The sequence below is a fragment of the Panthera onca genome, chromosome B4 (assembly GCF_046562875.1).
Source record: "Panthera onca isolate mPanOnc1 chromosome B4, mPanOnc1 haplotype 2, whole genome shotgun sequence".
Taxonomy (NCBI): domain Eukaryota; kingdom Metazoa; phylum Chordata; class Mammalia; order Carnivora; family Felidae; genus Panthera; species Panthera onca.
Window position 1 is genome coordinate 127,972,530 of NC_138345.1, and position 27,011 is coordinate 127,999,540.

Below are 27,011 nucleotides of genomic sequence, written 5' to 3' on the forward strand. Positions count from 1 at the left end.
TGCATACACACACCCACACACAGCGTCAAACACATAACCCCTGAGGCTCAGTAGTTTCCATAGTCTCTCCTTCTCCAGGCACGTCGGTGCCTTCCCCACCTGGCACTTGCCTACAACCTTGTCTCCCACGCACCTCAGCCCCTTGTAGGCCACTCCCTCTACAGGCCCCTGCAGAGGCTGTCGGAGGTTTATGAAAGGCCCTCTGGCTGCCTCTTACCTCTCCTCCGATGGTGTTCCATGTGTGAGCATCTTTCTCAGGCCTTCCCATGGCTTGCCGCGCTTGGTCACACATTTGCCCTTCTCCTCTCTCTAGACCAGGACACCCTCAGGGCAGCCCCTACTGCTTTCGTGGCTGGATCCCTAGCACGACGTCCACTGTTCTTGTGGCTGTTGGCCAGTTCACAGAGCCAAAGAGCTTTTGAGTTGCTGCGGAGTCACCGAATCCACATGCAGAGAGATCACAGAAGGGAAACAGAGCAAAAATACAGAGGACGGAGCTAGAGCCGCTGGAGCCGGACTCAGCTTCCTAGTCGAGCTGGGGGCAGGAAAAAGCCCGCCGGCTAAACAGCTACCTAATAAATGTGCCCTCACATCTGAGACAGGCTCCGCTGCGAATTAACATTCAGTAGCACACCTTCTATTGGCAAAACGCTTCATTGTCATTTTTACTGGTTATGCCTTACAACTTCCCGCTAGGTCAATATCATGGAGGGGGTCAGTGGTAAGGTAGGACAAGATCATTATCCATGTTTGACAGATAGGGAGGCTGAGGAGAGAGGGAAGGCAGAAGGGAGGAAGGAAAGCTGGGGAGCCTAGTGTGGCACATGGAAAAGGGGCCTTTACAGGCAGACGACCCCGAAGGACACCCCAGTTCAGTAACTATTTTGACCTTGGACAGTCTGTGCCACAGTGTGTCACCTATAAAAACAAGCTATGATGGGGCGCCTGGGTGGCTCGGTCGGTTGGGCGGCCGACTTCGGCTCAGGTCACGATCTCGCGGTCCGTGAGTTTGAGCCCCGCGTCGGGCTCTGTGCTGACAGCTCAGAGCCTGGAGCCTGCTTCATATTCTGTGTCTCCCTCTCTCTGACCCTCCCCTGTTCATGCTCTGTCTCTCCCTGTCTCAAAAATAAATAAACGTTAAAAAAAAAAATTAAAAAAAAAAAAAACAAAACAAGCTATGACTGGGGCACCTGGGTAGCTCAGTTAAGCTACCCTTGATTTCGGCTCAGGTCATGATTTACTGTTCCTGAGTTCGAGCCCCACATGGGAAGCCTGCTTGGGATTCTTTCTTTCTCTCTCTCTCTCTCTCTCTCTCTCTCTCTGCCCCTCCCCTGCTTGCACATGCTCTCTCTCTCTCAAAATAAATAAACTTAAAAAAAAAAAAAACGAGATATGACTATACTTACTCACACTAGCACAAATATTAAAATCTCCCTATGATACAATGGCCAGTTTATAAGAGTTAAATAAATGGCATTTCTTTTCCTAGTCAAGATGGAGTACAAGAAAGTGAGGGGCTCAGGATTCCAACCTGGGGGCTCCCAGGGCTCAATATGGCGGGCACGGTGAGAGCCAGTTTACAAGATTTATTCACATGCGTGGGCTGCTAGTTCTTATGTAGCCAGGGCATTTTAACAAGAAAAGTGGGAGAAGGGCTTTTAGGAAAACATTTTGCCTTGGAAGGTTGGAAGAGTCGGCTGGGAGGGAAGGGGGTTCAAAGAGGTGGTGTGTATGGGGGCACCCACTCTTTCACAAATATTCACTGAGCGCCTATGACGTGCCAGAGACTAGGAAGAGGGCCACCATCTCTCACGTGTGTCTCAATATGCATTCACTCTACCCCCATCACCTGACTCAGCTTTGAGCCATCCACCACTGTGGCCCCTTCAGTTCCTGCTGCCCACGGCTAAGCCTCATCCCTCAGGGTAGCTGCTGGTCCCCCCTTCACGGGGCAGCTCCTCCACCTCCTCAGAACCCAGAGCACCCCCCACCCCTGCAAAGACCTTCCCATCCAGCATGACCCCACAAGACACTCCCATGACACTGCTGTCTCTGCTTACCTGGGGCACATACCAAGGTGTGAAACCGCCTTGTTTGCCCGTTTACAGCCTGTTGCTCCAAAGACAACATTTGCTCCATGGGGACAGGGACCCTGCCAACTCATTCGTGGTTGTCTCTCCAGAGCCCGAAAGACTGTAGGTGTTTAAGAAGTACTTTCCAAATGACCAGGGAGGAGGAGAGAGGAGGAGCATGGGGTGGCTGTACAAGACTGGAATGGACTTGAGACCACGCGGGAAGCAGGCAGACTACCTACTGCCGGGGCCCTGGGGGCAGAGCCTTGTACAGCAGGGGTTCTCATCAATATCTGTCCACAGTCTGTACAAGTTTGCCTTCCCCGCCTCCCCCCGCATGTATTTATTTTATTCCTTTGCTTCTTGAGGGCAGCAGCTCTGTGTCCTACCCTTCTGTGCCCCATGGACCTGAACAGATGGTACATAGCAAATACTTATTGAATAATGAAAGCAGCCTTGCCCGTGCTTTCTGGTTTATTTTTAAACAGATGAGACACCCAAGGACCAGCAAGCCCAGTGACTTGGCAAAGGCTCACAGAACTCAGCGGGTGAGAACCGAGGTGGTCCCACCTTCGGGGGCTCTGTGTGCTATGATCACTGACTCCCTCGGATGCCAAAAGAACCATCAGTCCTTCGACCCCTCCTCAGGAGCGTCTCCTCTCCACAAGCCGGCTCCGGCCAAGACTGTGGGTTACACCCCATCCCATTCTCACTGCCTTCCCAGGAACGGATGCCACAAATATTCGGGCACACGGTACGTGTTCAATAAATATGCATTGATAGACTGATTTATCCCCACGCTCAAAAGCAACCTCAAAGACCACCAGTTTGAAGGGAATTGGGACTCATCCATTTTACCAGCAGTCTCATCCGGGTTTCCAAGTTCACACGGGCTCCCATAACCTTTGTAATCCGAAAGTACTGACCACGACAGCCAATTTCCGTCCACCCCACCATCACATCTCATTTTATCTCCTCCCCAGGGTACGTGAGCTCGAAGCTCTCCCTGGGTCTGCTAGCCTACAATGCACATGGGAGGACTAAACAAGTAAGTTATCCCACACATACAAATGCCCTGAATAACCTGTTTGAAGTTTAGACCTTCTGGCCACAAACTCTGTATCCCTCTGTCGCTGACAGATCTCAGGTTTTCTCCTTCCCTTTCCCGTTCTACCACCATCCCCGGGCAGCTCCAGCCAGCCTGTGACTGTCCGTACCACCGGTTTACCCAGTCCTTAATTTCTGATGCCAACATCCTTCACCACCACGCCTCCTTGGTACCAGCTCATGGTCCCAGACATCATCCTAGAATTTCCTCAACTATCTGAACTGTAAATACCCCTCCTTTATGAATTACTTAATCCCACTAAATCCACTTTCCTTAACCTCCATATCCCCCAACCATGGGGCCCTTTGTGGAGAGAACTGATTGTTCACCAAGCCCCATACACAAGGTGAGACAGTTTTCAGCCTTCTTGCAGTGAGGTGTGACCCTGGGGGACTAAGTTTTAACCAGTGGGACGTGAGCAGCACTGGCACCGTGTTCTTGTCCTGTGCTGGCTGGACATCAGTATCCACAGCTTCGAGACCACATGAGGACCCAAGTCACTGTGTGGAGCAGACATACCACCCCCTTCCTTTACTCTCCCCAACCTTCTCCTTTGGAGAATGAGAAACAAACCTCTTGAAGCATTCTACACTCTTGGGGCTATTCAGGCTGCTCTAATGAGATGGTTATAATAATTAACAAAAAATTTGCAAAATGCCTAGTACGGGATCTGACATAGAGCCTGCCAACATAACAGACACGTGATTAATTTTTTTCCCTTTATTCGCTCCTGTAGCATTTTGCCCCGACTCTTTAAAATGAGAACAGAGGTTGCCAGGTATTAAATTCCCCACTGCACTCTCGCCCTCAGTGCTGCCTGGAAAGCTGGTAGCCATGTCCTGCTTAGACCTCTGGTAAAGCCCAAGACCATTCAAAACTGGACCAAGACGTTCATCCGGCACCAGCCAGATGAAGTCGTCAAAATTAGAAGCAACTGGAGGGAACCCAGAGGCACTAACAACAGGGTGCACAGAAGATTCAAGCGACGGATCGTGACGCCCAACCCTGGTTACGGGAGTAACAAGAAAGCAAAGCACATGCTGCCCGGTGACTCCCGGAAGCTCCTAAACCACAACGTCAAGGAGCTTGAAGTGTTTGCTGATGTGCAACACGTCGCACTGCACAGATGTGGACACTGCTCACACGTGTCCTCCAAAGCCACTGCGGAAAGAGCAGCCCGGCCGGCCATCAGAGTCACCCATCACAACGCCAGGCTGCACAATGAAGAGAGTGGACAGACGGCTTGCGCACGCATTGTATTTGTGTTAATACAACCATAAAACTACAAAATAAACCAACTAATGAAATACGTTCCTCGCTGCAGCAAGCTGCATTTTTCACATCTTCATCATCAGTTATTAAGCACTGGTTATCAGTGACTAGCAGCAGCTGGCATTCACGTGTCAAACTTGAAGTGCTTTGTGTGTGCGATTTCATTTCCTTACAAAACCCCTAGGAGGGAGGTACCATTTGTATTCCCAGGTTTCAGGAATCGAAGGCTCAGGGTGGGTTAAGGATTCTGCCCGAGGTCAAAGAGCTAAGAGAGAACAGAGGGCTTGACTCCAAAGCAGGTGTTCTGGTCCTGTCTGAAACAGGATTGTCTTTTCCACTAAATGTGGCCCTCCCTCCTGGTCCACCACCACCCAGCTAGCTGCCCAAGCCAGGAATGTGCAGACCCTCCCAGGCTCCTTCTTCTCTTCTATTCCCCATGCTTACCACTCACCACTCATGAGACCAAGTGCTTCTCTCCATCCCCCTGCAGCCATCTGAATGCAGCTGGCTCTCATTCCTATGGCTTCTTGATGGAGACAGCAGTGGGCCAGGGCGGGGGAGGGGGGGCGGTTGGTAACTCACCTCCCAAATTGCTCCTTCGTCGCCGCTGCTCAAGAGGTATGCTGGCTGAAACTCAGTCACACAGTGCCACACCCCTGAACACCCTCAATGCTTCTCATGAACTACACACGAGGCACCCTTGCCCGTGCCGCTGCCCATGGTAGCAGGCTCCCTGCACCGACTTGATGAACTTATTGTCAGTTACACAGCACTAGACTGTTCACTCCTGAGGGCAGGAACCTTTCTTCTTCTTCATCTTCTTGTTTAAGTTTATTGTGAGAGAGAGAGAGAGCAAGAGAGAACACAAGTGGGGGAGAGGCAGAGAGACAGAAAGAGAATCCCAAGCAGGCTCCATGCTGTCAACGCAGAGCCCAACACGGGGCTCCATTTCACAATCCATGAGATCACGACCTGAGCTTAAATCAAGAGTCGGACGCATACCTGACTGAGCCCCCCAGGCACCCAGGGCAGGAGCCTTTCTTAACCATCACTGTATCTACACCAGACTTCCAGGTTGTCACCGGGAACATGGTGGTAAACAGAACAAACCCCTCTGCCCTCCTGAGATCCCACTCTGCTTCAGGGATCTCTGAATGCTCCATGCTGGCTGGCAGGTATCACAGCAAGGGCAGAATAGACTTAAAGAGAACCCTGGCTTCACATCCAAATGCTGCCACTTCACTATGTAAGCACAACAGAGTTAGCGGTCTTCTCCGGTCTCAATCTCTTCATCATCAAATAGAAAACCTGACAGCTACAGAAGCCTACCGTAGGGTTAAGTTAGGTGATATAAGCTTGGAACAGTGTGAGGCACGTAACAGGCAAATCCTGACTGATCTCCCCATCTCGAAATTGTAAGCTCTTAGAGTCTGGGGGCCCTACTGACATTTCCCTTTCTTTCTCCACCATGCCATTGGGGATATAAACCATGCTTGATAAATGTTTGTTTGACTGATTAGCTAGTGCAGATCTCCAGGAAAGTGAGCCAAAGATATTTAAGGATCTTTCTTCCTAGCCACCTGTACAAAGGATATAGAAGAACGTGCTGAGAAAGAGAACAGAGCAGAGATAACAGGTAAAGACTACTCCAAAATGATGTCCTGTGTCCTTTTTACCCCAGCCAATGACCTTCTGCTTGCTGAAGCTCATATTTCTCCTGGTAGAAAGATATGTATGCATGTGTTCATATACACTTACATCAAAGTAGCTCAACTGTCAGTACTCTACTGGAAATTCTCAACAACCATAAGCATAAGGAACAAGAAAAAAATAAGAAGAAGAGAGACAGACTAAGGTCTGCGCGAACAATCAAGCACTCACAAACTGCCCATGAAGAAATGGAAAACTATAAACAGCAGTGCCTCAATTTACCCAAGTTCTATTGAAGTCACATTTTTGGGTAACAAAAGGCTTACTGTTTTTGTTACATTTAGTTTTAACTAAGTGAAAAGACACTTCCTCTGGAGTTTTACTATATGCAACAACATTATATGTGCCCCTGGGAGCTAAAGAAGCGTCCTGGCAATCAGCTCTACGCAATGGATCTACCTGACCTTATCACTGGTAGACAGACATGACTTTGCTGTACTTTTCCTAGATGTCAAGCTGTCACTCCTTTTCATGTTTCTGGCCAGCTTCTCAAGCTTGTCTTTCAATGCACTGTTTTGTTATATCCTCTAGCCTAGGAATTCAAACGTGAAGTTGGTCAGAATAATCTAAGGCTATCAGGAATCACCTGGTTCATCTTCTCCCAATCACAGGCAGACCCGATCGTCCCCAGCTCCTGTAAGTGAACAGTGACCATGTGACTATCTTAGGACAACCAACTGTAAGCAAAAGCCTGTAAGAGCCAGAACATGATTCCCCAAGTTCCAACTTCCTCCAGCCACCGGGATCTAGCACATTCCAAGGAGTGGGACTTGCTTAAGTCCCAGAGTATTGAGTAACACGGAGCAGAGACCCTCCCCACAGACACATACCAACCACAGATGAGTGTGTTACATGAGTAAGAAATAAATCCTTATTATTTAAACCACAGAGATTTGGGAATTGCTCATATAAATAACATAATCTAATCCATCATGACAAATATAAATGATATATTAAAAAAGAAAACAAAATCATGAGTCATCTGTCAAGAGGCCCTCCAACAAGAAAAATTCATGAGCTTATACTCAGACCACAACACACACCTTGCCCTTGCTCACATGCATAAATATATCCCGGGATGCCTGGGTGTCTCAGTCATACGTCCAACTCTTGATTTTGGCTCAGGTCATGATCTCAGTTTTGTGATTTCGAGCCCCACTTTGGCCTCTGCCCTGACAGCGTGGAGCCTGCTTGGGGTTCTCTCTTTCTCTGTCCCTCCCCAGTTCACACACTCTCTCCTTCTCTCTCTCTCAAAACAAATAAATAAACTTAAAAAAAATTTATAAATACATCCACAGTACCAGAGTGCACCTGATTTTACTGCCTCCTTGCTATGTCTCCGGGGAGCTAAAACCTGCCCAAGGGCAGAAACCATGTCTTTTTCCTGTCTCCCCAGAACCTAATACAGTGCCTGATACAGAACAGAGGTCAATACATACTAATGTAGGGTGGAAAAAATAATTAGTAGAGCTTGCCCAAGTTAACACAGGGCCTGTAATGGAAAAGGAATTAGGCTCAACCATCCTCCTAAACCACAGTTCCAACCACCCCATCGGATAGGTCCAATGGCATGCTGTCCCCTGTCCTTGCCCTCCACGTCTGAGGACACAGCCAATGACTCATGCCCATAGACAGTGTGACTGTGGACAGATGCATCTGCACCCAGCCAGCGGCTCCTTCTGTCCATTGTGCCTGCCCGTTAGACAGTGAGGAATTTTCTGGCCAGGGCTGATGGTCGATAGAGTTCTTTCTGCTGCCCTTTGGGGTCAAGATATCCTTGTACCGACTGAGTCATGTGAACTTCACACTGGCTGTCCTGTTGGAAGGGAAGACCTTGGAACAGGACTTTATAGTTACCCCAGAGCACCCCACAGCCCAATGACAATGCATTCCTCATGTGCCCTTCAAGTACCTCACCAACTAACAAAAATTGCTGCCATGTACTGGGTGATCATGCCATTGTGCTATGTCCTGGGTTAGGTACTTTGCTTATATTCCTCTCCCACCCAATCTTCAGAACACTCTGATACGGTAAATATTGCTATCCTCATTTTCTAGATGAGAATATGAATGAACTGAAAGGCTCATGTCACACGCTCAAGTGAAACACCCAGGGGGCTCCTGGATGGCTCCGTTGGTTAAGCTTCTGACTCTTGATTTCGGCTCAGGTCATGATCCCACGGTTTGTAAGACTGAGCTCCGTGTCAGGCTCTGCACTGATAGCTGGAGCCTGTTGAAGATTCCCTCTCTACCTCTCTCCTGCTCAAACTCTTTCTCTTTCAAAATAAATAAATAAACACTAAAACACACACACACACACACAAAGGTCCTGGATTTTCTTAACATTTTATTGACTGATATTTCTCAATCACATGTATTTTTCTGAATCCACCATTTATCTGTTCATCTACTTGTTCCTTTCACCTATAAATATTTACTGAGAGCTCTACTATCCCCATTTTCTGTATGAGGTTTCAATTTAACTAGCAAATGATGGTTCCAGAATTTAAAGGTTTGACTCATTACAAAGCCGAGGCACTCTTTACTAATAACAGCACCTACCTCATAGGGTTTTAATGATAATCGGATGAACTATATAATATAGGGAATGTGCTAACAGCAGTGCCACACACATAGTATGGCTTCAGTAAATGTCAGCTGTTTATAAAATTAAATAAATGACAGCTATTGCCCACCAAGACATTTTGGCACAGTCTTTGGTAAAGAGAGGTAGGAGAGGGATGGGGGCAGGTGGGCAATAGGGACCAGGTCTTATGTTATATTGTACTAGTGCTCACCCCAGAGGCAACACGCGGGGGCTGTGCTTTCTCGTACGCAAGATGAGGAAAATGTGTTAGATCATCTCCAGGAACTTGTCTTAAAATGTTCTGATTTGTGATTCTAGTAGTTGATCAATAAATAAGCGACTTCATGACTAAGCACCCGAGGGAATCCCCCAAGTCCGCTCTGCAGAGAACACGGGTCTTTACTCTAGAAAATGGGGGAGGGGTCCCAGATGACTGAGCCGCTCTAAAACAAAGCTCAGAAAGGAACATCCAAGAGGCCACTCTTTTCATGTCAGAATAGGGGTATTTATCAGATCCCAAATACAGGATGGAGACAAAGACAGGGAAACAAAGCCCACCTGGCGTTCCCACCACCCATCAATGCTGACTCCAACAGAGACTGGAAGCCACTAAACTCCCCAGCTGCAATTAGTGAGAACAAAACAGCAGGTGTGCATGTGGGAGAGCAGCATGATGGGAGGAAGCGCCCGGGAATGCAACACACAAACTGCCACTCAATGAGGAACGCAGAGCAGGAGGCTCAGGAAAGCATCAGAACGGGGCTGGGGAGGGGCAGGGCTGAGGACACCAATCTGCCTGTCCCACACCTAGAAATCCTGGTGCCAAGGACAGACACATCTGCCATCCAGCATACGTTTCAAACACAGGCACATTCGTTTCTCTTTTAAAACAGAAAGAAAGAAAGAAAGAAAGAAAGAAAGAAAGAAAGAAAGAAAGAAAGATTGTTTTTTTTTAATTGTGGTAAAATTCCTTATGTCACAAACTTGGTGGCTTAAAACAACAGAAACTTGCTCTCTTAGAGCTTTGGAGGCACAAGTCCAAAATCAAGGTATCCCGGGGCAGGGCTCCCTGCAGCAGATCCAGGGGGGAATCCAGTCCTTGCCTCTCCCAGCTTCCAGTGGCTGCTAGCACTCCCTGACTTGTGGCTTCTTGACAGCAGTCCCTCCCTCCGTGGTCACATCGCCTTCCCCCCCTTCTGTGCATGGACATCTCCCTCTGCCTCCGTCTTATAAGGATGCATGGGATTGCATTTAGGACACACCCCCAGTGATCCAGGATTATCTCCTTATCTCGAGATCGTTCACCAATCACACCTGCAAAGGGTCTTTCCCGATTTTCAAATGAAGTTACATTTACAGGTTCCAGGGATTAAGACCTCATATCTGTGGGGGACATTTTTCAGCCTACTTCAATTCTCTTCTTACCTAATTTTAAGAAAATAGACAAATATTTTACCTTCAGAGTCACAGACCTAGGATAGCCAATGCTGGAGTAACAGCCTTAGACATCAGCACATTCCAGCCTCCTCCAACTGAAAAGAAGAGGCCAGAGGTGAAAGTTTGTGGCCTGGAATTCCCCAGAAGACACAGCCAAGCAAACAAAAGCTACTTCAATCCGTGGCTTCTCCCAGGGCATTTAAACAACTTCCCTGAAAAGAATATTCTATTACCCTCCTCTCCCCCCCCCTCAAAAAATCCACCGTGCATAAATTTTTGGTACATCTGCTGCATAAAATGAGCCACATCTCTACAGAGGGATATAATTTACAAAAAAAAAAAAAAAAAAAGCCACTTCTGAGTTAGCCCAGTAGACCAGAAATACGAAATTCAAGAGTTCTGGCGTGGGTTCACGCCTGGGCAGTGTGACCTCAGAGCTGTCACACCGTGGCCTATGCAGGAGCCACGCGGGAGGTGTGTGACAACTGGGGTCTGATCAGGGCTGCTCCTGAGGAAGAGGAAGCCAGCATCGTGGTGCACAGCTCATGGGAGCAGAGAGAAATGAGTCATGGAGACGGGGAAGGAGGCTTATTCAGTTACCTATCTCGTTGGTTCTCAGGCTTCAGGAACAATCAGAATTACCTGGATGGACAGTGTTAAAACACAGATTTCTGGGCCCCACCCCCAGAGACTCAGATTCTGCAGATCCAGGGCGGGGCCCAAGAATGTGCATTTCTCACGAGTCCCCAGGTGCTGGGGAAGCTGCGTGCTGGTCTGCGGGGACTGTTCTCTGGAGGACCAGGGCTGGGACAGGGAAGAGAAGTAGAAAAGGAACAAAGGGGGTGGGTATCGGAGACAGCACTGCTCAAGAATTCCTACGGTTTTGGTGGATGGGAAGAAATGAGTTGACAGGCACAAAGGTGCTGTCTTCACAAGAAGTGGGAGCATAAAGGGGGAGCCGTGAGGAGGAGGGAAGGTGAAGGATTCGGCGTTCCACACACTAAGTATAAAGCTGCCACAACAGAGCAGGTGGGCAAACACATCCACACACCCAGGGGGCGAGCTCGTGAATGAGGCCAAGCCACAGAACCTGGAGGTGACCCGCGTTTGAAGGGCGGGAGAAGGGGTGTCGACATAGCCAGCTGGATGGGAGTCCTCAAGGAGCTAGCTGAGTGTGGAGAATCCTTTTCCAGGAAGTGCCCAGGAGGAGGCCTCTGCAGCAGCGGGAGGTGATCTGTGGGATGAAATGCGCCACCTGGTTCAGGAAGGGGGAGGATGGAAGAGGGGCGCGTAGACCTAACAACCAGCTCACTGACAGTACAGACTGCAGCTTGGGAACGGAAGCCAGATTCTGATGGCCCAGCTGAGAATGTGAAAGCCTTGGCCATGGGCTCTTCTTTGAGGCCTGGTGTTGAAGGCGGAGGCAAAAGGAAGGAAGAAAGAGTTTTATATCTTCTCAGTGAGGGACCACTCTCTCTAGAGGTAAAAGAGCCATCTAAAAAGAGGAATGGGGGGCGCCTGGGTGGCTCAGTTGGTTGGGCTTCTGACTTCAGCTCAGGTCATGATCTCACAGTTCATGAGTTTGAGCACCACATCGGGCTCAGTGCTGACAGCTCGGAGCCTGGAGCCTGCTTCGGATTCTGTGTCTCCCTCTCTCTCTGCTTTTCCCTGCTTGTGCTCTGTTTCCCTCTCTCCCAAAAATAAATAAACATTAAAATTGTAAAAATAAAAAAAAAAATCAAATAAATTCCCAGTCCCTAAAGTAGTAGCTGACAAGTGGCATCCTTGGTAAAGGAAAACTGAAGGAATAAATGAATGAATGAGAAAACGTAAATAATATAGAGGTATAAGTTACATTTGTTATATATGTTATATATATATAATGTAATAAAGTATCAAAATTCTGTAAGAGCGATATGGAAAGACAAAAGAAAGAACAGACCAACATCAGTTCCAAATAGCCCCCCACCCCCATCTTTGGACTTCTGTTTCTTTTTTTTTTTTTTAACGTTTATTTATTTTTGAGACAGAGAGAGACAGAGCATGAACGGGGGAGGGTCAGAGAGAGGGAGACACAGAATCCAAAACAGGCTCCAGGCTCTGAGCTGTCAGCACAGAGCCCGATGCGGGGCTCGAACTCACGGACCATGAGATATGACCTGAGCCAAAGTCGGCCGCTTAACCGACTGAGCCCCCAGGCGCCCCTGGACTTCTGTTTCTTAAACTCAGCTCTAGCATTTCTACCTGAAAAGCATCTTTTTAAATTTAATCCAGATGGAAGAGAAAATGCACCTGCCACTCTACCCCCTTTATTGCCAACACTTTTCTTCTTCTCCCCAAGGAAAGAGAAATTGCTAGCCTGATTGATAAGGCTGAGAATATTCATTTGGCCATACCTGAAAGTGAGGATTAAAAAGAAAAAAAAAAAAAAGGAAAGAAGGAAAAAGAAAAGAAAAATTGGTGTGCACCTCTTCACACCCATTCCTCAGCTCCCAGAGTCTCCTTTCTAATCACATTCCATGCAGGGCGCCTGGGTGGCTCAGTCAGCTGAGCATCCGACTTCAGCTCAGGTCATGGTCTCACAGTTTGTGAGGTCGAGCCCGACGTAGCGCTCTGTGCTAACAGCTTGAGCCTGGAGCCTGTTTCGGATTCTGTGTCTCCCTCTTTCTCTGCCCCTCCCCTGCTCATGCTTTTTCTCTCTCTCTCTCTCAAAAATGAAATAAACATTAAAAAAAAATCAATCACATTCTGCACTCAGGGCCCTTATTCTTGCTGCTCCCTCTCTCTGAAATGCTCTTCCCTGCTTATCTAGGTGGCTTGCCTCCCCGCCTCACTCAGGACCATGATTACTTGCTACCTTCTCCGGGAGGCTTAAAAACCTTTTTCTAAAACAACATCCCACCCCATGCTCATGGCCCAGTCACCCTCTTTAGTTTCCCTTCTCAGTACCTCCTGCACTTGACATAATCCGTGCTTGTTTGTTCACTAGAAGACCCACTGGAGCATGGGGTTGGCTTTGCTCCTTCCTATATCCCCAGTGTGTAGCTCCTGGCACGTAGTAGGGACTCAATAAATATTAAATTTTTTTTTTTATTTGTGTACAGTCAGCATCAAGAACTATTGATGAATCCATTGCCTTACTTCTCTGGAATCCCATCGCAGCCTTAATAGTCCCTTTAAGGGTCCCTGGGGGGATGGACTGGAGCAGTGGAAACCTGAGGGAGTAAAAACCAGCTCCTCCCTGCACCTGTGCTGCAATCAGAGGAAAACTGATGACTGGCAGAAAAATCCAGCCACCATCTGGCTGTTCAAGGACCCCTCCTGGGTGCTGACAGCATTGTCATTCAAGATAATGAAGATTAAAACCAACAGTGATCCAGGGGGACAGGTTCCCAGGAGGCAGCCTGGCTGGACTTAACTCCTTCTGAGCCACAGAGCTTCCAGACAGGCTGGGAGGAAACCACCCCTCCCTGAGGATGGAGGCAGGAGGCAGGCCGGCTCCCCGCTTGAGAGACTACAGGTGATGGTCCCAGAAAGGGAGGAGAGCGAAAGCGCCTGGGGGAGGTAAGGAGCGCCACCCCAGCGACAGATGTAACGTACCATCTGCCCATCCGTCAACAAGGCCCTTCAGGCTGGAGGCCAAGGATGCTTTCAGCTCATTTATTAAAGCGATGGTGCGTGCTGCCACCCCCAAGGCCTGAGACCCACGGCCACTCGGTCTTCAACGGACAGTCCACCTCTGAGGTTGACAGACACAAGTTGTGCAGCTTAATCACTTTCCATGAGCAAGTGCTGACCACTCTCGATTCGAACATAAAACTTCGGGGAGCTCTCAAGAGCACAGGAAAGCAACAGTGTGCAGATGCCAAGGCAGAGGGAGCCGGCTGCCATCCAGGACACCCCCTCCCTGGAGCACGGGTGGAGACACCACCAGGGACACGTTTGCTCCGTGAGAGGCAGCAACGGCTCACACTGCGCCAGACAGCCTGGGGTGGGGTTCCACCTCGGCCGCTCAGCGGCTGTGTGGTCTCCGACAACTGATTTAACATCCCCACGCCTCAAAGGCGAAGTAAGGCTGCAACACCTCAAAGGCGAAGTAAGGCGAAGTGACTAACTCCCAGGGTTGTTATAAAAATTAAGTGAGTTCATTTATGTCAAGCATAAAGAACAAGGACTGGGGTACACCTGTATTCTAGAGGCCGGAGAGGATGATATGATGCTGGTGGTGATGATGGTAACGGGACAGGCGGTGGTGGTAATGAAGGGGATGGTCGTGGTGATACTATTTCCAGATTAGCAGAGATTCTGGAGTTACACAGAACAAAGGAGTGACCAAAAAACTCATTGAGAGAAGCGTTACATAAAACGCAGTACTTTATCTTGCACGGGGTGCATATGAGTACTGTTCCTCTGCCCCTCCTTTCCTACTCCTCCAGTAACACACCTGAGAACAAGGAGACAAGTCTGGAGAGATGAAAAGATGCCGACAGTGGGAGAGAGCAGCCGAGAGGGTGGGTGGGAGGCTCATCAGTAGTTGCACTAGGACCTAATGCCAGCCCCGAGGCCTCGGGTGGCCCTGGGGGCTCACAGGAGCACTCTTGGGGCTGACGATGACTTCCTGGAAGCAGATGCTGGAAAAGTACTTTTCAGTTTTAAAAAAGATCACTGAATGAGAACGTACATGGTATGTCTGCCTCTCTCCTTAGTGCCTTCACGTCCAGCCCTCCAGCCTTCACAGTCAAGTCCATGGACCCCTTTCACTCAGGCACGTGTGCACCACTGGGTAACCTGGGATCTACAGGACAGAGTCCACACGACACACACACACACCCCCACAGGTGCCCATGCAGGTGCACCACACACACACATGTACCTGCACACAGACTTGAGCCCCCAAAGAAGAGGGGATTCAAGCTGCTGACCAGCACACAGAGCCCCTCCCAACCTGGCCCAGGGATCATCCCCTGACACCTACTTCACCTTTCCAAATCCCAGGCACCTGGGCAGTCGTACTAACAGGTTTGAACAGTGCCTTCCACCACTTATCTCAAAAGTCCCTCACCATCCTGTTCCTGCAGCTCCCACTGACTGGCAGGCCCTCCCTCCTTTCTTTCTAGCTAACTCCAAATCAGTTTTCAAGGTTCTGGAATCAAATGCCTCCCCTGAAAGCCTCTAGTCAGTGGCCCTTTTTCCAGGGCCCCATAATACTGCTCCTTACTTCCCCTGTCAGAGCACAGGGAGTCCCAGCACCTGCCATAACAACCAGATTCCCAGGGAGCCCCTCCCTGGGGCCCTGGAGACCCCCAGCTATCTTCTGCCCTCATGCATGGATCAGATGTAAGGGCAGACACAAAGCCTAAGTCCCATATACTCCAAGAGCCCCCATCTAAGCGACAAAATAGATGAGGAACAGCCCTGAGAGGGGGATGGGTGTCTGATGACCAAAAACACAGAGGGACCAAGACAAATTCATGTCTTAACCAAAAGGGAAGTCGATGACCAAGGGACCCAGGACGCAGAGCCAGAGCTTCCAAGCTTCCCAGGAGCTGTGGCTTGGGCCCAGTTTAGAACTCTGCAGACAGGAAGTCAGGAAGGGCTTTTGAGCTGAGGCAACCCCAGAGGGCTGGGAACAGGCTGGCTCCACCCCGAGGGCATAGGGTAGGTGAGCTGCCCCCTGGGTTTCAAATACAAACTCCAGGGGCACCTGGGTGGCTCAGTCAGTTAAGTGAACGACTTCAGTTCAGGTCATGATCTCACGGTTCGTGGATCCGAGCCCCGCATCAGGCTCTGTGCTGACAGCTCAGAGCTTGGAGCCTGCTTTGGATTCTGTGTGTGTGTGTGTGTGTGTGTGTGTGTGTGTGTGTGTGTGTGCCCCTCCCCACTTGTGCTCTTGTCTCTCTCTCAAAAATGAATAAACGTTAAAAAACTTTTTTTAAAAAATACAAACTCCAGCACATGCTATGCTATCCTGGAGGAGCTTACCAAAACTCTAGATAGGAGCCCAAATAGAACTGTGCCCAGCAAACAGTAAGCGCTCAATAAGTGCTGTTATTAGGCCACTGTTAATGAACTAGGCCAGACAGGACTTTGCAGGTACTGTGGAGCGTCTGAAGTGTGACCCTGTCCTCAGGTAGGTAAAGGCAGGCCACAGCAATTCCTTAAGCCCCAGGACGCACGTGTACCTTCCACAGGAGAACGTGTGCAGGAAAGGGGTAGAATGAGGTCCTCTCTAGAACCCAAAAGCACCATGTTCGCCAAGATCTTAGAATATACCAGCCTGTGAATTGACTTTCATGCTATTAATTATACTGTATCTTCAATTAGATTTGAAACTCCTCAGTAATACCAAAACAGGTGAATGGTGCTTCACCAATTACAAAGCCCTATAATCAGGTCAGTAACTTCCCTGTTCCAGGTAGAACCGTGTCTCCTCCTTCACCTGGCCCTCCACCCCTGCGCCCCCCCCCCCACCTTAATCTCTGCCAATTCATGTTTTGAAGTCTTACTCCCAGGACCTTAGATTGCGACTGTATTTGGAAGCTGGGGTCTTTAAAGAAGTAATTAAAGTTAAATGACATCTCTAGGATGGTCTAATCTGACTGGTGTCCTTATAAGAAGAGGCCATTAGGACAGACACGCACAGAGGAAAGACCATGTGAGGCCACAGGGAGAAGACGGTCATCTGCAAGCCAAGGAAAGAGGCCTCAGGAGAAACAACCCCCTAATTCCAGCCTCCAGGACTGTAAGGAAATGCATTTCTGTTGTTTAAGCCCCTCATTCTGTGGTGCTTTGTAACAACAGCCCTAACTAACCCAGGTCAGTCTTAGTGTGTTAATTACCGTCATTGTACCATGAGAACATTGGACTTCTCAGACTTAACCGCTAAGAGGGATTCAAGAAAATAAAACCTAATTCCTTCTACTCCCTCCTAAGGAGCTGACATTTACTGCAAAACATTTATTGAGTATCTACTATATGCTGAGATCTAAAAGCCTCTTTCTTCTCTCATGGAGCTTACGACTGAAGGAGAGGTCAATGATAACCATAATCCGATAAATATAAAATATCTACCTTAAGAAATAACCAGGGAGCACTAGAAATATGAGCAATTTTTTTTCTTATTCCCATCTGTAGTTTACAAACACTGAAGCCAAACAATTAAAGTTTTGTTTTTAAAAAGCTAAGCCATAAAGTGAATATTCAAAGGAAAAGTGCTGGGGAAAAAAAGAACATTGCTCACTCATTTTACTCTTCTTTAAATGAAAAAAAAAAAAAAATCAAGCAGTGGCAAGTTATAAGCCCTGAGTAAAGTTTCTATCACATTAATATGCCTCGGCAGCAAAGCTACAGCCTTAGAAATGATACAGTTAGCATTTTCCTACCAGGATAATTTTCCCTCTAAAGTTTGAGGCCAGAGCTATTTCAAAGAATAACTACGCTCAGGGAAATGGATTTTGTTTTTCTTCACCCAGATGAGAATTCGCACAATGGCTAACACTCTCCGCCAGGGAAAATTCTTGCAAAACTGGATCGAGCTGAATTTCACTTTATGGCTGGTGCTTACACGTAAATTATTATTACACGTTTATGAGGGGTTTATGTTGGTATAATATTTTACCGCGAGAGAGGCGTTTACACAACATGTGGCATCTTTAAGTGTTTTTCCGTTTACAATCCTGCACTTTGGGGTCCGTAATGGCAGGCAAGTCTGTGCAAACCCCTTGTGACTGTCAACCCCCTGGCTGGCCTGGCGCTGTCTCAGCGGGGGGATTAACTGCACTGCTGCGTGCGACAGAAACGGCAAGGACTCCACATCCCCACAGCCCTCCAGGAGTGTCAGGTGCTTTTGTAGCCACGTTAATTAATGCATCGATGGCATTCAAGACGGAACCAGAAATTCAATAGCATTCCCCAGGCTCGTGGATCTGAGCTGCCTAACAGAGGCACAGGTGAGAAATGACATTTGAGGTCCTGGCAATATCTACAAGCACTTGTTTATTCATGCTAAGAACATTCTGGCACTAACTGCAGCCTGACTACTTTGAGATTCAGTGTAACTAAGAGCTAAGTTAGAATCCAGGCTCTGAAGCTCAGCTGGCAAGGATCAATCCCCCAAACTCCAGGCTTGGTTCTACCATCCTTAAAATGGAGGAAATTACAATACCTCTAACAGAGGATCACAGGGACATTGAGATGAAATGAAGCCGTAAGCTCTTGGTCCCAGACCCGACACATGACTAGGCACTTAAAGGTATGCTATTTAGGTAAAAGAGGTCACAGCTTATTGGATCCATATAAGAAGAGCGGTCAGGAGTCACTCTGTTCCTCTTCTTCCCCACTGCGTTGGTATGTCAGGGTCCAGCCTGACTTTGAGAGAGTAGGAACGGGGTTCCAGACCCATTCAAGAGATGCAGTAAAGCCCTTCCATGTGCATGCAAAACTGTGCACATGCAAATATGCACAAACGAGACCCTTTGGGGAAGAGGCCACATTGTAACAGCCTCTCCAAAGGGATCCACAGCCAGAAAAGGTTGACAACCAACCTATGTGGAGTGCAGCTTGCTCTTCTTGTTCAGCTTGCTTCCTGCAGGCTGGACAGAGCAGGTGTGATGAAGTGGAAAGACAGTGGAGTCAGTTCAAAAGTTCAAATCCTGGATCTGTGCTCTTCCTGCTAGGGGCTGATGGCAGAGCTCTCCAGCTCTCTGAGCACAGTGCTTCAGCAGCAAAACAGGATCTAGGCCACCTCCTTGCAGGGTTTTGGGGAGGGTTAAATACAATAACACATGTCTGGCATGCAGTGGCACCAACTAAGTGTTAGTCTTCCCATTCACAGTCCTGCTGGGAGAATGGGAGGGTTCCCTTGGTCAAGAGGACCAAGCACACGCCTCATCTTATCTTTCCATTCATTCGCTGCTTCGTGCACATCACGAACCCGTGCCACCTAGGCTATTCCTGCACCTGGCTGGGCTTCATCTTGCCCGTTTACACCCACCCACAATCCCACACTCTCTCTATTCCCAGCTAGTCCCGTCCATGCCTGGCTCCACAGCCAGGGCCTGAGTTGCATCCCTCTTTCAAGTGGCAGCATTAGCTTCAGAATTGAGCCACCTGGGTTCACACCTCAGCCCTCCCACTTCCTAGCTGGTGACTGGAGACCAGTAACCTAACCTGTCCAGGACTCAGGTTCTCAGTCTGTAAAATGGGGATGATCATGGTTACATACCTGGCTGGGGAAAAATGAGTTAATCCATGTAAAGTGTGAAGACAGTCCTGGCATATTATGAGTACTAGCTGTGATTCAGATCTGATTGCGAAAAACACAGACTTAATGAGGCCAGCTCAGATAATGACAATTTACCATGAACACTTTAAGGACAAAAAGGGAGACAGCCCCTCCCATGAACCCCAGAATAGCAGCCGTAGTATAACCAAGCAATATAGAACTGGCCACTAGAACCCAGGCAGCACAAGTGACCTCAGCTGGGGGAGCATGGGCTCTGCCACGAGCGGATTCCATGGCTCCATGTGTCTCTAAGATCTGGCCTCGTTTCCTCCAATCTCATATCCCACTGCTACATCTCAGACACAACAGCTTTTCTCTGTCCTTTGAACAAGCCAAGTTCACTTGCACCTCAGGGCCTTTGCACTTGCCGATCCCTCTGCCTCAAATGCTCTACTGTCCTATCTTTGCACAGCTGCTTTATCACAGCCTTCAGCTGTCTCCTCCCCAAGAGGCCTTCCCTGACACCTAAACCTTCCCTTCTACTGTCCACTCTCTAGCCCATCGATCTGGATTATTTCCTTTATAGCACTTGTCTTTCAAAACAATAAAAAGCATTTTTCTATATTGCCTCACCCTGGAATGTAACATCCAAGAAAGAAGGGACTTTGCTTCTTCATGCCCCTAGAAGAGTGCCTCATCCATAGAAGAAACACTGTAACTATTTGTCACAGGAATGAATTTCTCTACTTCTTTTCTTGAGGCCAAGTGACTGCTCCTCTCTGTATTTCTAGTTAAGATTCTCTAAAAGATACACATAACTAGTCACCATTATCGCATCAGGTTTCGGGTTCCTATGCTAGCCCACTACAAAAAATGCTGCCCAGACTCTGCAATGGCCGTGTCGGCTGCCCACCCTTAAGGCAATGAACACATATGCCCACAACAGTCCCCATCAACAAAGGGGAGACCACTGCTATCCACAGGTGTTGGGAATGTGGCAGAGCCCATGACAGTCATGTCAAAGGCAGAGTCTTTGTAACACCCTCCTTTCCACATATATAAATCCTTCCACATATATACTGTTTCCCCAACAACATTACGAAATTCTTAACGCTTTCGTACCTGCCCTTAACACCTTCAAGAAGGGCTAATTCAAACGGATTATGAAAGGCAGACCTAGTGCCTGAGAACAAAGACCAAAATACAGCAGGAAGAGTGAAAAGCATTTGTAAACCATAAAGAGCTTTGTGAGAACATCTTTATGGGAACATCTGAGTCTTGAGGCACGTTCAAGGAGCTGCAGAGGAGCAAGCCCAGGCGAGTGTCCATATCAAACAGCCGCAGGTGGGGCTGAAGCCCCTGGCCAGTCTCCGAACGAGGATTTCAGGTGTGGTGAGGCACTGCTCCCCCAGTCCTGGGCCAGCAGGGCACCGTCCACTGAGCAAACATCATCATTTTCCACGATGCTTCAGGGTGAGAAGCATCAGAAAGCTCTGCCCTAGAGCATAGATCAGCATGCTGTTTATGTAAAAGGTCAGACAGTAATATGTTGGGCTTCGGGGCCATATGGTTTCTGGTGCCACTACGCCACTCTGCCCTTGTAGTGGGAAGCAGCCACAGACAACAATGAATGAACAGGTGTGGTTGTGTACCAACAAAACCTTCCCTGTGGATGCTGACATTTAAATTTCATATAATTTTCACATGCAATGAAACAGTATTTTTTTTTCATTTTTTTGACCACTGAAAAATGTAATAAAAGCCACTCTTATCTCATGGGCTCAGGCGGTGGGTTGTAGTTTGCTAATGGCTGCTCTAGACCACTCCCCACTGCTGTCTCTTATCACACGGTCTGAACGTCAAGATTCTCTTGACATTCTAAGCTGGGGCTATGGATGCTGGAATTTCCTCTATTCAATCTTTAGTAACTCATAAAACCACTATATCTCAAAAAAATTTTTAATGTTTTTTTTTTTTTTTTTGAGAGAGAGAGAGAGCGAGCAAAAATGTTCACATGCATGAGTGGGCAGAGAGAGAGAGACAGGGACAGAGAATCCAAAGCGGGTTGTGCTGACAGCAGTGAGCCCGATGTGGGTCTTGAGCTCACAAACTGTGAGATCATGACCTGAGCCGAAGTCAGACACTCAACCAACTGAGCCACTCAGGTGCCCCAAAAAATGTTGTTTTAAAAATTGTCCTTTGGCCTCTGATGAAGCACCTTGGCCAGTAGATCTCCACCTGCATGAGGAAACAACCCACCCGGCTGGTGGACAGCTCCAGTGCTGAAAGTTTTGTGCCACAAACCTCCCTCCACCTCCTGGTGACTCTCCCCAGAGCTCCTGGATCTCTTGGATTTTGTCTGCAGAATTTATACCCTCCATTTTCCCCCTAAGAGTTTCCACATTTTTATTTGCATCAAGAGAGGGGGAAAATGAAAGAAACAGACTATTCCCATGACAATAAAATCTAACCCAAGAGAGCAAGCAAACACGTAATTTTGGTGGAAAACTCTACTTTTATCTAAGTATCAGCTCCAGAAATAACCCCAAGTCCACAGACCTACTAGGAACTCAAGAAATGACTTAGGACAGGTGAAAAGAAAGATGTTTCCTCAACACCTGGCAGAGAAGGTCCCAATTATAATTTGAATGAATGAATAAATGAATGGACCAATATATTTTCATATGTCTGAACAGAGAACCTCCTCATCTTTCTACCTAAAACTTGCCCAGATCTCAAAAAATAGAACATCTGCTGAGCACAAGTTTTAGTAGTCTAAAGAATTAAAAGATGGATGCTACTGGGATCAATTGGTTCTTTAATAAAATTCCTAATTTCCCTAGAGCTAGACTCACTGCCTGAAAATACCTCATCTACATGAATAAAAAAAGAAAAATAAGAAAGGTAATTACTGACAACCTACCAGGTGTGAGGTGCTTTGACACGTATCACCCCCTTCACTCCTCACAACCAACCTACCACAGAGAACCGTGATCCTTCCTTTTTTCAGATGAGGTCACCCAGACCCAGGAGTGAGGGCTCCAGGTCTCAAACCCACATCCACCTAACCTCAAAACAAAGCCCATGCACTTCCTGCTGTTTAGGACATAAAACTCTGCTTATTCCAGTCAATTGTGGATTATGAAATCATTATTCAACCATCCACAGGTCAGTTAGAGAACATGCCTCTAAAATGCCTCTGAATGGCAAAAGGTAAGAGACAACACAAATCAATAGAGAAAAATTTGTATAATGTGAAAAACACACGCCCATTGTGACTAGGTTTGGGATTCTAGTCTACCTCATGCTTAATGTAAAAGTATTTGATTTAATAACATCCTATGCAAAACAGCTAGCCTGGCACTAAATAGGTGCCTCTCAAAATGGAAAGCCCCACTTAAAAATCTAGGAAATTAATACACTAAAAAAGGACCTAGTTTAGAAAACCAAAAATGGCCCTAAAAATAAAGAACTCTTTTGCAGTTTTACTCCCAGTTCTTAAGAACTACTTTTACATATATTCATTTAAAAATTATTTTTGGAGGCCAGCTCACTTTGGGAAAATACTGAGAATGTTATAATATGGTCTAGTCTCTTTCTGTTAACGTTGATTAATGAAACTAAATTATTGCTCCTTATCAAATAAATAAATAAATAAATAAATAAATAAATAACAAAGTCAAAATTTGGTTTGGAAAGCTCTAACATCTTTTTTCTTACAAATATCTGATACCAGTATGATTTTACCCTTTGAAAAAATGCTTCTGGATATGTCACCTTCCTTCACCTTTACAATAACCTTAGGTGATAGGCAAATACTTTCATTGTTTTTTCCTTTAGGAATATTTAAGAAGGGAGGCTTTTCCAGTTGCAAAGGATAGAAAAACTATTCTAAACAAAACAGACAATTTAGTGGCTTATAATCTACGAAGTCCAAGGGCAGATCTGCCCTCAGGCAAGGTTTGATCTAGGTCTAAGGGATGACCTGGTCTCTCTCCAGTTCTCAGCTCTGCTCTTATCCACACTGACCTCATTTGCAGATGCCAAGCTGTGAAGAGACAGCTGCCAGGTAGGATGTAGCTAGGATGTGCACACCTCTCCCCTCTAAGGTTCAAGGCCAGTGGAAAAGAACACATGCACCTTTCTCAAGAGTCCCTACAAAGTCCCATCACATCTAATTGGCTCTGACTAAGCCATGTGCCCACTCAAATCACCGTGGTGAGGGTGATCTGTCTTACCCCTGAAGGTCACACCCTGAAGTCAGGCACAATATTGTCTCCTCCAAAGTTCATGGGCTGAAGTAGATTTCCACAGAAATCTACCAGCTGAACAGGGTGAACACATACTGAGTTGGAAAACCAAGAGCTGCCCTTCCAAGTCTTGCCCCACCAAACAGAATACCAAGAGACACAATCAGGACTCAAGTAAAAATCTTCTGAAAGCAAGCACTCCAAAAACAGTGGCAAACTGTTTCAAAACACAGGGAGTAAATCACAAAAAGCCTCAAAACCGAACCTCTTGGTCACAAAAAAACATTTGAAACTATTGATCGACGGCTCACAGAACTTCAAAGAAAGCCAAGCCCCTTTTACAAAACATAAATTTTGTGAAATTAAGCAAGGTTACCATTATCTAAATCAAAATCCCTTTATGGCTCTAAATGGTTCCTCACCATCTGGAAAGTCAGATCATTGTACTCAAAAGGAAAGAGGAAAAGCTTTTTGACCTATTTTTGTCCCTCCACTAATGTAAAGCACTGAATCCTATTTATTAAGTACCCTCAACGCGTGCTATTTCACTGGCTATTTGCAACTCTAAAATGACACCTATTATTCAGTTAGAGATTAGAATCTCAAGCAGTAGGGTGTTTTTTAATAAAAAATAAAATTAAAAATAGATTTGCCATTGCCTTTTTAATGAAACTAGTGGCTCTGCTGGCTTAGAGGGGAAATGATATATTTCTTGGGAGCTTTACATACTGATCTGAACAGTGCTTTAAAAAAAGTTCGGATCTTAAGCAAGTGTACAGTGTTTCTCTTCTAACTGCACACATCATCCCACTACCCCTTCAGCGAGAGCCTAGGCAGCCAACACGTGCTCTTCCCTCCAAACCAACCAAACCAAACTCTCTGAAACCTGACACCTGCAGGTGATACACCAGGTGGGGCCTGACAGGTGCCTGCCAAATAAGGAAATGATTTAGTCCAGCACTCTCCAACAGAACCTCCTGCAATGATGTAACTGTTCCACATCTGTGCTCTCCAATATGGCAGCCACTAGCTGCATGGGACTATTAAGTCTGAGGACCTGGAATTTTTATTTTATTTTAATTAATTTAAAGTAGCTACATGTGGCTCTTGGCCGCTGAAGAGGAGGGCAGTACAGATGTTGCCCTTGAGACTTTCTCCAGTTATGTCCATCTACTGGTCTCTCTCCCCCACTTGCATTTTCTATCCCAGCACAAACCAACCACCTGCCACTCTCCAAATAGGTGCCTGTTTGTGCCTCTGGCTCCTGCATGTGCTGCTCCTTTGGGCCGGAATTTCCACTCCAGGCCTATGTGGGTAGACTCCTTTTCATCCCCAAAAGTACAACCTAGGTTTCACCGCTTCTCTGAAGTCTTCCTTGACTTTCCCTTCTCTCCTCCACACTCATGAGAGTGGGTTGCCTCTGCTTCTCCATCACCTCTATGCTTACGCACATTTCCGTGGCTGTGTTTGGCACACTGCAACGTCCCCTCCACAGCAGAAGGCAGTAGGGCATGGTGGTAAGAGGGAGCACTCTAGAAGACAGCTGCCTAGTGTCAAATCCTTCTTCTAGCACTTACTATGAGCTCTTTGGGCCCAGGCAAGTCACAGGACCTCTCTGTAAAATGGAGTTACTAATGGTAACTCTCCTTTGTCGTTGCTTCAAGGACTAAATGACCAAACGCAGGTAAAACGTGGCTGGCAAGGAGCAAAGACTCAATAAAATTGAGCTCTTAGGCATGATTTTTCCATTACCTTATTAGACTATGCACCTTAGAGCAGGTACTAGACCTAGCCATCCCCATAACCCAGAGTCAGAGCATACAGCAGGCACAACTTAAAGACTGAAATTAGTAATTCTCCTTCCAGCAGATGGATGCCAGTCCTGAATTCAGTTCTGAATATACCCCATAATGCTTAACAGCCTTGAGACTAAACAGGAGATCTCAGGGTAACCCGACGTAGAGGAGGGAAGTCACAGGTAGAACAAAGAGTTTCATGGGGGCTTATTCAAACTGCACCCAAAGTCACTACCACCACCCTCCCATATGTCCCATCGCTAGCCCAGACCCTTTCCCCATCCCCAATCTGGCCAAATCTCTACCCAAATGTTCCTGATGGAAGTTAAGCCTTATCCTGCAGGTTTTGGGGGCAGTAACGGAAGTTAAAGTGCCACTGGCCCAACATTAACCTAAGAGATTTTATAAGCCAACAATCTGTTTCTACCACTTTCCTCCATACTTCTAGTTTACCAATTCCCCTCTTTTCCTAGGTGGATAACTGGATACGGGATGGGAGGGGGAGAGGGGAACCTCTACTTTCAATGTACAGAAACAGCCTTATAAGCCTGGATTCTAGCTGTGCTCCACCTGTGTACCTGGCCCTGAAGGATGGGGCATCTCCTGAGTCCCTACGAGGCACCTAGTTTGACTGAAGGCAAAGAAAGACGAGCAGCAGATGAAACAAGCATTAAAAATGATTCAGTGTTCAGGGGCGCCTGGGTGGCGCAGTCGGTTAAGCGTCCGACTTCAGCCAGGTCACGATCTCGCGGTCCGTGAGTTCGAGCCCCGCGTCAGGCTCTGGGCTGATGGCTCGGAGCCTGGAGCCTGTTTCCGATTCTGTGTCTCCCTCTCTCTCTGCCCCTCCCCTGTTCATGCTCTGTCTCTCTCTGTCCCAAAAAAATAAAATAAATAAAAAAAAAAAACGTTGAAAAAAAAAAAAATGATTCAGTGTTCAGTATACAGGCTTTTCAGCCTGTGTAGGGTCCCAACGAGACCGTTCATTTCCCAAATCCGATATCCGATGTCCTCCTCCTGCTGCAAGGCTCCAAGGCTCCCTGGCACAGGAGCACAGCCATGAATTTGGGCAGAGAGCAAGTCCGGGAGCCCGGAGCAGGAGCCTAGAGCAAACACTGCACCCAGAGAAGGACTTCAGCCTGCTTCCACTGCAGCTGAGGAGCGCAGCACCAAATACCAGAAGGCAGGTCATCGAGCCTCCTGGGGGGACCCTGCACAAGAAGCCTAAAAGAATAGCCAGAAGCATGACTGAGCAGTGCAAGGGACAGCTAACAAGAGGTCTGGGGCTCTGCCGCGTGCCTGGGGTGTGAATTTGGATACATCACCTTCCCTGCCTGGGCTTCAGTTTCCTGGTTTATAATGCTGAGGAGTGCTCTCCAAACTTTTTTTTCTTTTTTTAAGCAGTAAAAATATCTTTTTGTCCCAAATGAAATCTTATGGGGGAACTCCAAGATATAAAATATACAAGTGAAACAGCTGTGGTCAAAGTGCACTTGTAGGATTCACAAAGCCGTACCTACTGAGTCTCTCTCCCTGCCCTCTCCCAACCCCTAGAGACC

At 47.4% G+C, this 27,011-nt stretch overlaps 1 protein-coding gene and 1 pseudogene across 3 annotated transcripts in view; one reads left to right on the plus strand and one right to left on the minus strand.

Annotated features, from left to right (window-relative positions):
* The window catches only part of LARGE1 (LARGE xylosyl- and glucuronyltransferase 1), a 541,763-nt gene that overhangs the window by 445,820 nt on the left and 68,932 nt on the right, over nucleotides 1-27,011 (minus strand). The gene's annotated exons all lie outside the window — the stretch shown is intronic.
* On the plus strand, nucleotides 1,495-4,460 carry LOC145715635 (large ribosomal subunit protein eL32 pseudogene; annotated as a pseudogene).